Below are 10918 nucleotides of genomic sequence, written 5' to 3' on the forward strand. Positions count from 1 at the left end.
CATTTGTTTTAAAGTATTTTTTTAATTTCCTCTTTGCTTTCTTCAATGAGCCACTGGTTGTTTAGTAGCATATCGCTTAGCCTCCACATGTTGCGACCCTGGAACATGCCCTGCCAAGTGTGGGTCCTTGGCTTTGCTCAGGAAAGAATTCAAGAGTGAGCTACAGTTGAGTAAAGGTAGATTTATTTAGAGAGCCACATAGTGCATAGAGTGTAGGCTGTTTCAGAAGGCAAGAGAAAGGGCACGAGGTGTGGGGGATGGGTGCTCAGGTTAGAGTAAAAGTAGATACACACTTCACAGACAGGGTGTGGGCCATCTCCAAAGATGAGGGAGCAAAAAGCTTGGCCAGGAGGTGCAATGCTGCCAGTTTTTAATGGGCTCCATAGCTTCATATGCTAACAAGTGGGAGGACCATTTTAACTACCATGGGGAAGGGGCTGGGATTCTCAGGAATTTGGTCATTGCCCACTCTTTGACCTTTTATAGTTAGTTTTGGAATTGTCATGGCACCTGTGGGAGTGTCATTTATCATGCTAATATATTACAATGAGCATATAATGAAGCTCAAGGTCTACTAGAAGTCAAATCTCCCACTATCTTGAGCCTCAAGGCCCACTGGGATTAAATCTTCCACCATTTTGATGTTAATTGCTGTGACATTCCTTGAATGGCTGTGCCCTGCCCTCTTCCCTCCTGTCTCATTACCATCCCGCTGTAGTTCCCTCTTTATGTTTCCAGTTGAAGAAGATCTTTTTTTTTTTTTTTCCCCAATGGTTGTTTAGCAGTCAGTTGTGGTTCTATTGTAGTCATGAGGAGAGGTGAGCTTGTGGTCCTACTACTCCACCATCTTGACTGGAAATCTCCATGTTCTTATTTCTGGCACTTCAAGATGCTGCAGACTTACTTTGCCCTAGTCCTACAATCAGCCATTTCCTCATGAAGAAATTGGAAGACTATTAGAAATAAGATTTGAGCACAGGGTGTGCAATCATTTTTTCAAAAGTCACTTTTTATTTGTACATGGTGGATTATTTTCCATTGGAAATTGGTGGAGAAAATGGCTCCTTATTCTGCCCCTAAATGAAGGACTGTGAGACACCTGCATATTGAATGATTATATATTTTCACATTAGTCAGTTATAAACAGTGGGTATTCTCAAAGATCTTTGTTCCCATTTTCCATCTTGAAGACAGCTAGAAAGTATGCCATTATCCCTTGTGGACATTAAGAATAACTCCTATGGATTTCAGGTTAATTTTTATTAAAAATTACTCTGGCACAAGTTAATTGGTTTTATTATTTAATAAATAAATAAATTCTAGAGTTCGTCAGAGACCATCTAATCAGAATTCTTTTTATAAGCCAAGTTATAAATTGTGTGACATGTTTTATTAGAATACAATTTAACCTCTGTGTTTTCTAATGGGTAGGCAAAGGAAAGCGATAAGTAGAAAATGTCATTGTATTGATTTAGACAGTACCTGAGATAGAAGAGAGTAAGCAAAAGTAAATTGTAATAAAGTAAAACCTGTTTAATCCATGATCTTAATTATTTCTCATGACATAGATGTACGGATACTCATCTCATCAGTTATATTTGGGTAAGCAATAATGTTGGAATCATTATCAACAATTATGTAGGAGTTCTTTAAACTATGACTCAACCCCACGTTTCAAAGCACTCTTTTCTTTCTTCCTTCCCTCCCCTCCCCTCCCCTCCCCTTCCTTTCCCTTCCTTTCCTTTCCTTTCCTTTCCTTTTTTCCTATTCATAGCACCTACCATTCAGGATTGGCTAGGCCAGTGGTTTTCAAAATGTGGACACCAGACTGGTAGCATCAGCATCATCTGGGAACTCACTGGACATGTGGTCTGTGTTTTAACAAAACCTCCAGGTGATTCTGATGTATAGTGAAGACTGGGAAATATGGGACTCCAAGTTACGCTGCAACTCTGAACTTCCATGGCTTAAAACATTAAAAGTTTTTATCTGACTCAAAGTACATGCCTACAACAGGGCAGCCAGGAAGAAGGAAGACTTTTTACAGCATCTGTTTCTGTGGTTGCTACAGCTGGGAAGTGAAATACACACCGACTCTTAAAACCTCTTCTGGGAAGTGACACTTTCTTCTCCTCATAATTCTTCAGTTAAAGGAAGTCTCTTGGCCACTCTTAACTTGAGGTAGTACCATCCTACCAGACACCAAAATGGATGGAAAGAATGATTTATTTAGGAAACATCATGAATATCTACTACAGCAGTAGGTATCACATTTTTTCTAATAAAAATATAATGGGATTTACATATGTAATTTAAAGTTATCTAGTATCCACATTAAAAAGTATGAAGTTAAATTAATATTATTAAAACATTTTATTTAATTCAGTATATCCAAAATATAATCACTTTGACATAGAAAAAGTATAAACTTATTAATGAAATATTTTGCTTCCATTTTTTCCATCCTAAGTCTCAGAGATCTGGTATGTATTTTGCACTCAGAGAATATCTTTGGTTTGAAGTAACCCCATTTTAAGTGCTTAACAAATATATGTGATTAGAAATGCCCATTTGAACAACATTTTGAACACATAAGGATAATATCTACCATGTACTAGGCATTCCACAAATATATGTAAAATGTTGACTGATTATAAATCATAATTATTTTTTAAAATAGTTTTGCTTCTTTATCATATTAATGTGCTTGGGTCTTGGGTTTTCTTCTCAAATTCTTTCCTGTGAATTTCTCTCACTTTTTTAGGCATATCTTAAATTTTAGGGATATCTGGGAAAATTAGATTTCAAAGCTTTCATCGGAAAATCATTACAAGTGTTTAACATTTTCATATCTTTATCTGTTTGCCGTAGGCATATAGTTTTATATCTATATCTACGATTTCTTGCTATCTTTCCTATATAATATTTTTGTGTGTTTAGGGACCACAGGGCTTTTCAGAACTATGCCAAATTTAAGCTGAGCTTATGAAGTTTAAACATATGGCCTCCATGCAAACTGATGTTAAAATGTGAGGATTAAATGCAGAGGTAATTTTCAGGAGAGAAGGAAATGCTAAGTTCTAGCTCTAAGGCCCAGATTTATGCCTATAACTGCTCAATAAAACGGTATAATATAAAATTGTTCTTTATTGACATGATACCCTCTTTTTTATCTTACATTTTCCAAAATGTAAACAGTCTGCCTACTCTTTGTTTATTTGAGAAAGTTTGACACAACATTAAAAAAAAAAAACCACAAACATACTAAATAAAAAATCCAAGTTCTAAAATGCTATGGTCCACATTTAAGAATTATACTTCCCCAAAAAAGTGTTCATTTACTATGTTCAGCATTGTCTCATAATACCAGTCCAGTGCCAGTGATATGATAACTAAAAACTACTCATGCAGTAACAACTCTTCTTCAGAAAGTCCCTAAAAGACATACTCGCAAAAATCTTCTTTATATTAAAAAAGGTTTAACTTATGAGGTGTGAGACAGGAGGGAAGGGGGCAGGGCACAACTATTAAAAGAATGACACAGCAACTAGCACCAAGATGGTGGAAATTCATCTCCCATTAGACTTTAAGCTTCAATATATGCTCATTAAAATACAATAGCTGCTAAATGGTACTCCCATAAGTGCCATGACAGTTCCAAGGCTGACCATAAAAGGTCAAAGAGAGGGTGATGGCCCAATTCTGGGGAATCCTAGCCCCTTCCCCAAAGTAGTTGAAATAATCCTCCCACTTGTTAGCATATGAATTTACCGAGACCATAAAAATTAACAACCCCCACACTAGTCTTCTTTTTCCTAGTCAACCCTATGCTCTGAGGCTGCCACTCTTCCTTCTGAGTAAGATGGCCCACATTCTGCCTATGGGGTGTGCATTTCCTAGGCCATTCTCTTACCTTTTGAGACAGTGCACACTCTGGAAAATATATCTACTCTTGCTTTAACCACCTCCCCCATCCCCACATCTCATGGGCTCTTTGGCCTTCTGAGATGGCTTATTTGGAGTCTGTCTGTGGAGTGTGTGTCTCTCTGAGTAAATCTAATTTTACTCAATTATGGCTGAGTCTTTAATTCTTTCCTATGCAAAGCCAAGGACCCTCACTGGGTGGGGTGCATACCAGGGACTCATCTGAGACCTGGGACATGGCCATCCTCTTGCACTCCATCTTTTTTCCTGTATCAGTGCTGCCTTTATTTCTGAATTAGTGAAGGAAAAATAAAGGCCCAATGATTTGGTAAACAATGTCTTTTCATTGGTATAGATAAGAGTTTGTTTTTGTTGTTGCTCTGATTTGTGTTTTAAATAAAGGGAAAAATGATCTAAGTGTTCTCCACGAAAATGCAGGTCATGCTTCTCAAACTGCAGTGTGATTGCAGAGCTTCTGGGCTCTGAAATCCATCCCTTCCTTTGTGCTCATCCCACACTTCCCACAGGTTCTTTGCACCCACTGACGGAGCATAGCAGGGATGGACACTGAAGTAAAAAGATTTCTGTGAGTCACAGGACTGCTTCATAGTCTGCTTTGGGTGGAGGACCCTTGATGGATTTGCCAAACTCTCCTTAGGCACTTTCACTCAAGCCTTCTCATCTTTTTCTCTCCCCTTGGTGTCAGGCTTGTTTGTACTTTCAAGGTTCTCCCATGCTTGTCTGGCTACCTTCCTATTTTCTCTCATCCAGAAATTTCCTTGAATAAAATCCTTATATATTAATCCAATCTTGGCATCTGCTTCTTGGAGGACTTGGACTAATATAAGTGCTTTGGAATCCCTTAGATTTGGCTTTTGAATAAGGGCATCCTCCTACCAGAGTGGGGTGGCAGAGTATGAGTAGTGAGAGGAGGGTGCCTTGCGGGTGCTGGCAGCCTTGGCCTGGTGAAGGCTGTTAGGAGTCACAGCAGGATGAGAAAAGCATCGGCAGAGGAGGGAAGCAGTGCTTGCAGGGACTCTGCGTGAGGTGTCAGAATCTAAGGGAGGGAGGAGAGACATTGGGACAAAGGGCAGTGGTAACATTGGGACATCTGTTATATACAGGGGGAACTGAAGCAGAAATAAATTAAGGATAATGAGAGCCATGTCAGAGATGGGAGTTGCAAATACAGAAAATGAGAACATTATATAAAACCTGTGGTTTGGGGTTCAAATGGCGTTCAAACTGATGGTTCTAAAGGTATAAGTGAATATGGTTATAAATGTATGTACATAAACAATCCATGTTCCCCAGCTCTATCTGAGTGTAACAACACACCAATAATAATAAGCATATCTATCACTCCCATGCTGGTTTCTACAAAGACTATTCATTAAAGAAACTGGAACTCCTTGAGAAAATAAATGGCTGTTTCTGGGATTGGAGAAGGAAAAGCACAAGGTGAGCCTGGAAGATTATTTTGTTCCAGGAAGTAAGGAAGTCTCAAAGAATGATGGTGTTATGTCAGAAGGACGTAGGAGTCAGCTTCCAGAGGTTCCTGTTGACAAAATTTAGGACAGCTTTCAAACAAGATTGATAATAATGTGTTATAATCAATGGAACAAAATTAAGAATCCATGACTCCATACTAACAATAAATATATAAGTAAGTAAGTAAGAAAGGAAAGGTTTTCTTTCATATAATGTCAAGTAATAAGTGCAGAAGATATAATAGAAATCCCAATTAAAAATAATAGAAAAATCACAATTAAACAGCAATCCTAATAATTATTAATTCAGCTAAGAAATACCAATGGATGCTAAAACTATGGGTGAGTTTGATGAAGCAAAGAATAGTTACATCTCAAGGTATTTCCTCACAAGAACTAATTAATGATAAAAGAGCCACCATACAGCGAACAACACAGAAACAAAAACAACTGGCAGGATCCCCTTAACTAAGTGATCAAAGTTAACAATTCCAATACTAAGAAAATTCAAAACCATGTGATAAAAAGATAGCATCTCTTCTACCAAATTCCTCCCCAAAATGCCAAATCTGGCTCTCATCATGAGGCACATCAGAAAAAAAAAAACAAAACAAAAAACAGAACCCCAAATTGCGGTATGTATGAAAACATATAGAACTGATATAATTTTCTTCAGATCAAACAGCTTGAAAGAACACTGAGTAAAGAAGAAAGTTGTCATGGGCATATGCACAAGGACTTGATTTTCCCATTTGCTCTGGAGAAATGAGAACATGCATTTATTAGGTTAGATTTGATGGGCTGGGGCAACCAAGTTTTGCCGGTAGCAGTGCCTACAGATGCCCAGAGATTCTTTACCTGTTCTTTCCCCAATCAAGTTAATATCCAGAATTCCCACGTATTTACAGAAGACTCAAACTCTATCTGACCAAAAATCTTTTAGACTTAAATTTATAAGCTTAAAAATTATTTAGAATTGACTTATGCAATGAAGTAGATTTTTCTTGATTTTCACATTTGTTGTTATTTTTAATGCTAAAATAAAATACATTAGGTAACAGATCTGAAAACAACTAGAAAAGACAGTTTTAAAAAATCTCATACATAAGGCTTTCTCTCATTTTCTCCCAACTTGTCATGGGCATATATTACAAAAGGTTTGGGAAAAGAAGAAAGAGGAAGAAGCAAGGAAATGAGAAGAGAATGATGAAGGGGAAAAGGAAGAGCCAGAAGAAAGGGGACGAAGAGGAGGAGGAGGAGGAGGAGGAGGAGGAGGAGGGGAACACATCTATGAAGATGCTTTGTGTACAAGAATAAAACTGACATTTATTAAGTTTCTATCATGTGCCAGGCACTATTTTAGATGCTTTTTATGTTGTTTAGCAAGTGAGGAAAAAAACTGAGTAATTAGGTATCTTACTCAACAGCTAGTAGATGGTATGTCTGTCTTCCTCCAAAGCTCAAACTTTATCCTAAGTGATGCTAGTAAATAGTTAAATAGCAGTACAACTGATGAAATAAAGGATGGAAATGCTCCACCAGATGTCAGCACCTAGGTGATTTAATGCTTTGATTTCAATATGGTTTCCTCATTTAAAAAATCTGAACAGACATCCAGAGTAGTCTAAAATGTGTTGAATTTTACTGTCTTGGAATATTTTCAGAGTAATGTTGATGTTTTCACTAATTTTCAGTTTGTTTAAGTGCAATTGTGTCCCAAAGCTTCTTAGTAAAACATTACTTTAAAAATCTGAGTCAAATCAAATGTCTCAAAATGACTAATGAATAGTATTAGATTTGTCAAATAAAGTCTCATTAAAAGTTGTGTGACTGAAACGTCCTCTGAATACTTTTGAATTTTCAAAAAGTCAAGGTATTATAAACAGAGTAGAATGCTCAAATATTAAGTGAATGGTTCAGTTTGCTTTGACAAATATATATACATTCACTCAAGGCATGGAACATTTCCATTAACCAAAAAAAGTTTCTTTGTGCTCTTTCCTGTTTGTTTCTACCGAACTTGAAGCCAGAGGTATGTACTGATTGGATTGGTATCCTAATAAGTTAGTTTTGCCTATTGCAGGACTGTATACACATGGAATCTACAGAGTGTTCTTTGTTTCTGGCTTCTTCCACTCAGCACAATATTTTGATATTCATCCATGATGCTGGATGTATCAGTGGTTTGTTCCTTTTTATTGTGAATAGTATTCATTTTTTGAATCTACAACAGTTTGTTTATCCATTCTTCTGTCGATGGACTTTTAGGCTGATGTTAATTATTATGAATAAATCTGACTGAACATTCTTGTTCAAGGATTTTTGTGGACATATGCTTTCAACTCTCTCAGATTGGAATTGCAGGGTCAAATGGAAGATGTGTATCTAACTTTCAAATCAATTGCCAAACAATTTTCCAAAGTGGCTGTGCCATTTACATACTCATACTCCCATCAGCACAAAGTAGGAGAATTCTGGTTGTTTCAAACCCTTTCCAACATTTGTTGTTGTTGGTCTTTTCCATTTAGGCATACTTGTGGTTGTGTATGGTATGCTTCTGGGTACTTTTGTAGGGAATGAAAACATTTTCCTTTACCCTTTTGGGTTCTTTGGCTGGTCTAATAATTAAATTGACATAAACCAGATTAATAGAAAAAACAAATTTATTATGTCTGTTTGAGAGCCCCAAAGACATGAGACCCAAAGACAAGCTGAGTAATTGAGACTCATATGCCATCTTGACCTAAGGAATGGGATAGAGGCCTGGAGCTTTAAAGGGGAGAAGGGTCATTTCCAGGACAATAAAAAGGTGTTTGGTAATTAGATGTTTGCCCTGCCATACAGTTAGGTCATTCAGATTAAAGTTGTCTCTAGTAATTGCTCTCTCTCTCTCCGAGCCACATTCCCTGTCTAAATTCTTTTAGGTAGTAAAAGTGGAGGTAAAAAGTTCTTCCTGAGTCTTCTGGGCCTTAATTGTTTTCAGCTCAAAATAACCTACATGCCAGATTGGCATATTTTGGGAGGCCCGTTCTGAGCCCCTTCACTTTCAACAAAGCTGAGATACAGGTGGTGAGGGATCTGTACTAGTCAGTAGGGCTGCTACAAATATTTCAGATCTCCTTTCCTTCTAAACACATGATGAGATTATATTTATATCAATATTAGATGTACACAGTAAACAAAAGGCCCTCTGCAGATCTATGTTGAACTTGCAGTAAAAGAAATAATCTTTATTATTTCTAAGCTTTGAGATTTCGGTGTCTTTTGTTACTATAGCATAACCTACCCTAACCTGAAAGGCAGAACGTGGTTCTAAATAGTGCTTATCCTACTGGGGTACATTTTAGCTATCAATGAACACAAGATAATGTGAAAGAGAGGTCAGAATGTATTGGAAGGAAGTAATTACTGTTTTGTGAGCACTGTTCATGTGAAAAACAACCTATTAAGTACTTAAGTTGTTCCTTTGAAGACTCTATCGACTTGAAATACAGTTTTATTCAAATGAAACTGAGAATTAGTGTTGATTAACTTGTTCAGGGTTGTAAGAACGAGTGAGTGTGGGTGGCCTTTCTCTTTTACCTGTACTCTTTTCATTGCTCTGTGCTATCTGAAGTCGTGATATATTGTCAGTGACAGTACTGGATGGTATTGTTATGGCTTGAACCATTGCTTGTGTAGATGTAAAAACAAAAATGTGAAAGTAATGAATGCATTTCTTCTTATTCTAAAAGTAGAACAGTTGCTGACAAAATTGGTAAGACAGAACTTCAAAGAGCCTGAGGACACATTTTGTGAGCCAATGTGTATCAGGAAATATAGCTATAAATAAAACTGAATTTTGAAGTGCAAATTAGGAGTCTGTGTACCAATGTGCTATCAATGTTTCACTCTGGGAAGCTCAGAGACAGTTTGCAGCAGTGATAGATCATATAGGAAGAATTGTCATTCAGTTTCCAAAGGTCAAGTGTGTTTGTTACATTGCTGAATGAGAATAACCTTCATTCATCGTTTCAATAATTCTAATTTGCTCAATTAGAACAAATAGGAACAAAATAGCTTTTAGGGCTTGTTATAGAATGGTACTATACATAGCCATATATACAGAGTGCATGTGCAGTTTTCTGCATGGTTATATTTCTAAGCAATATTTTTTATTTAAATATATACGAAAGAGATGAAGAACAAAAATCAGAAAATTTCTCTTTAAATCAGACTCTTGAAATAATAAGATTTGACCATTAATTTCTAGATATTTTTGAAACTTCTTTATATTTTACATTTATTTTAAGGCTGAACAAATTTACAGGGATTGAATAATATGGAATATATTCTCTGGTAAGATGAAAATAAGCTAGAATTCAAAAACAGAAAAATAAACAGACAATTTGTAAACATTTGGGTTAAGCAACCAACTTCCAGATAACCAATGGGTCAAAAACAAAATTAGAATAAAATTTAGAAAATATTTTTGACTAAATAATGAAAATACAGCATGTGAATGTTGAAGGGATATGGCTAAAGCTGATTTTCTTCAGAGGGGAATTTGAGCTTTAGTGCATATATTAGAATATCAGAAAGGTTGAAAATAAAAGATCTAAATTTCCATTTTAAGAAGCTATAAAACACAGTAAGTTGAACCCAAAGAAATAAGAGAATGCAGGAAATAATGAACGAGAATGCACATATATAACAGAGAAAATTGACAAAGCTAAATATGTGTGCTTTGAAAATATTAAAACAAAAAACTAGTAACACTCTAGCAAGACCAATAATAGACAAGAAAAGGGAAAACATAAATTCCCCATCTGAGAAATAATACATGCAACCTCACTACATTATTAAAAATACAATAAGAACACATTACGATGCTTAGCATTACTAGTCAGTAAAGAAATGCAAATCAAAGTCATAATGAGATACCACTTTACAAACACTAAAATGGCTTAAAAAAAAAAAAAAGGAAAATAACAAGTGCTGGAGAGAATGCGGAGAAATTGGAAACTTTATATATTCAAAGCTGGTGCAGCTGCCTTGGAAAGTAGTTTGATAGTTCCCCAAAATATTGACCTTAGAATGTTACCATTACCTAGTAATTCTAGTCTTTGTTATGTAGAGAGTTGAGAACACATATGTACACAAAAATTTCTATACAAGTATTCACAGCAACGGCATTCATAACCCAAAAGTGGAAACAACTTAAGTGTCCATCAACTGATGAATGAATAAACAAAATGTGGAGTATCAGTACAATGGAATACTAATAAGCCAGAACAAGAAATAAAATACTGATACATGCTATAACATAAACCGACCTTGAAAACATTACACTAAATGAAAGAAGCCAGAACCAAAACGTCACAAAGTATATGATTCCATATATGTGAAATGTCCATAATAGGCAAATCTATAGAAACTGGTTGCCCTGGGCTAGGAGTAGGGAGAATAGAAAGTACTGGTAACAGGTACAGGGTTTCTTTTAGAGCTAGGAAATGTTCTATAAT

At 36.1% G+C, this 10918-nt stretch overlaps 1 long non-coding RNA gene across 1 annotated transcript in view; it reads left to right on the plus strand.

The window, feature by feature from the left end:
- Positions 1 to 7649, plus strand: part of LOC123616086 (uncharacterized) — a 30493-nt gene extending 22844 nt beyond the window's left edge. The window contains exon 3 of the long non-coding RNA XR_012509149.1: positions 6572 to 7649. This is a non-coding gene — a long non-coding RNA (uncharacterized LOC123616086). The remainder of the gene's footprint in view (positions 1 to 6571) is intronic.
- Positions 7650 to 10918: the final 3269 nt, after the last annotated feature.

Source organism: Camelus bactrianus, chromosome 1 (genome assembly GCF_048773025.1).
Source record: "Camelus bactrianus isolate YW-2024 breed Bactrian camel chromosome 1, ASM4877302v1, whole genome shotgun sequence".
Lineage (NCBI taxonomy): Eukaryota > Metazoa > Chordata > Mammalia > Artiodactyla > Camelidae > Camelus > Camelus bactrianus.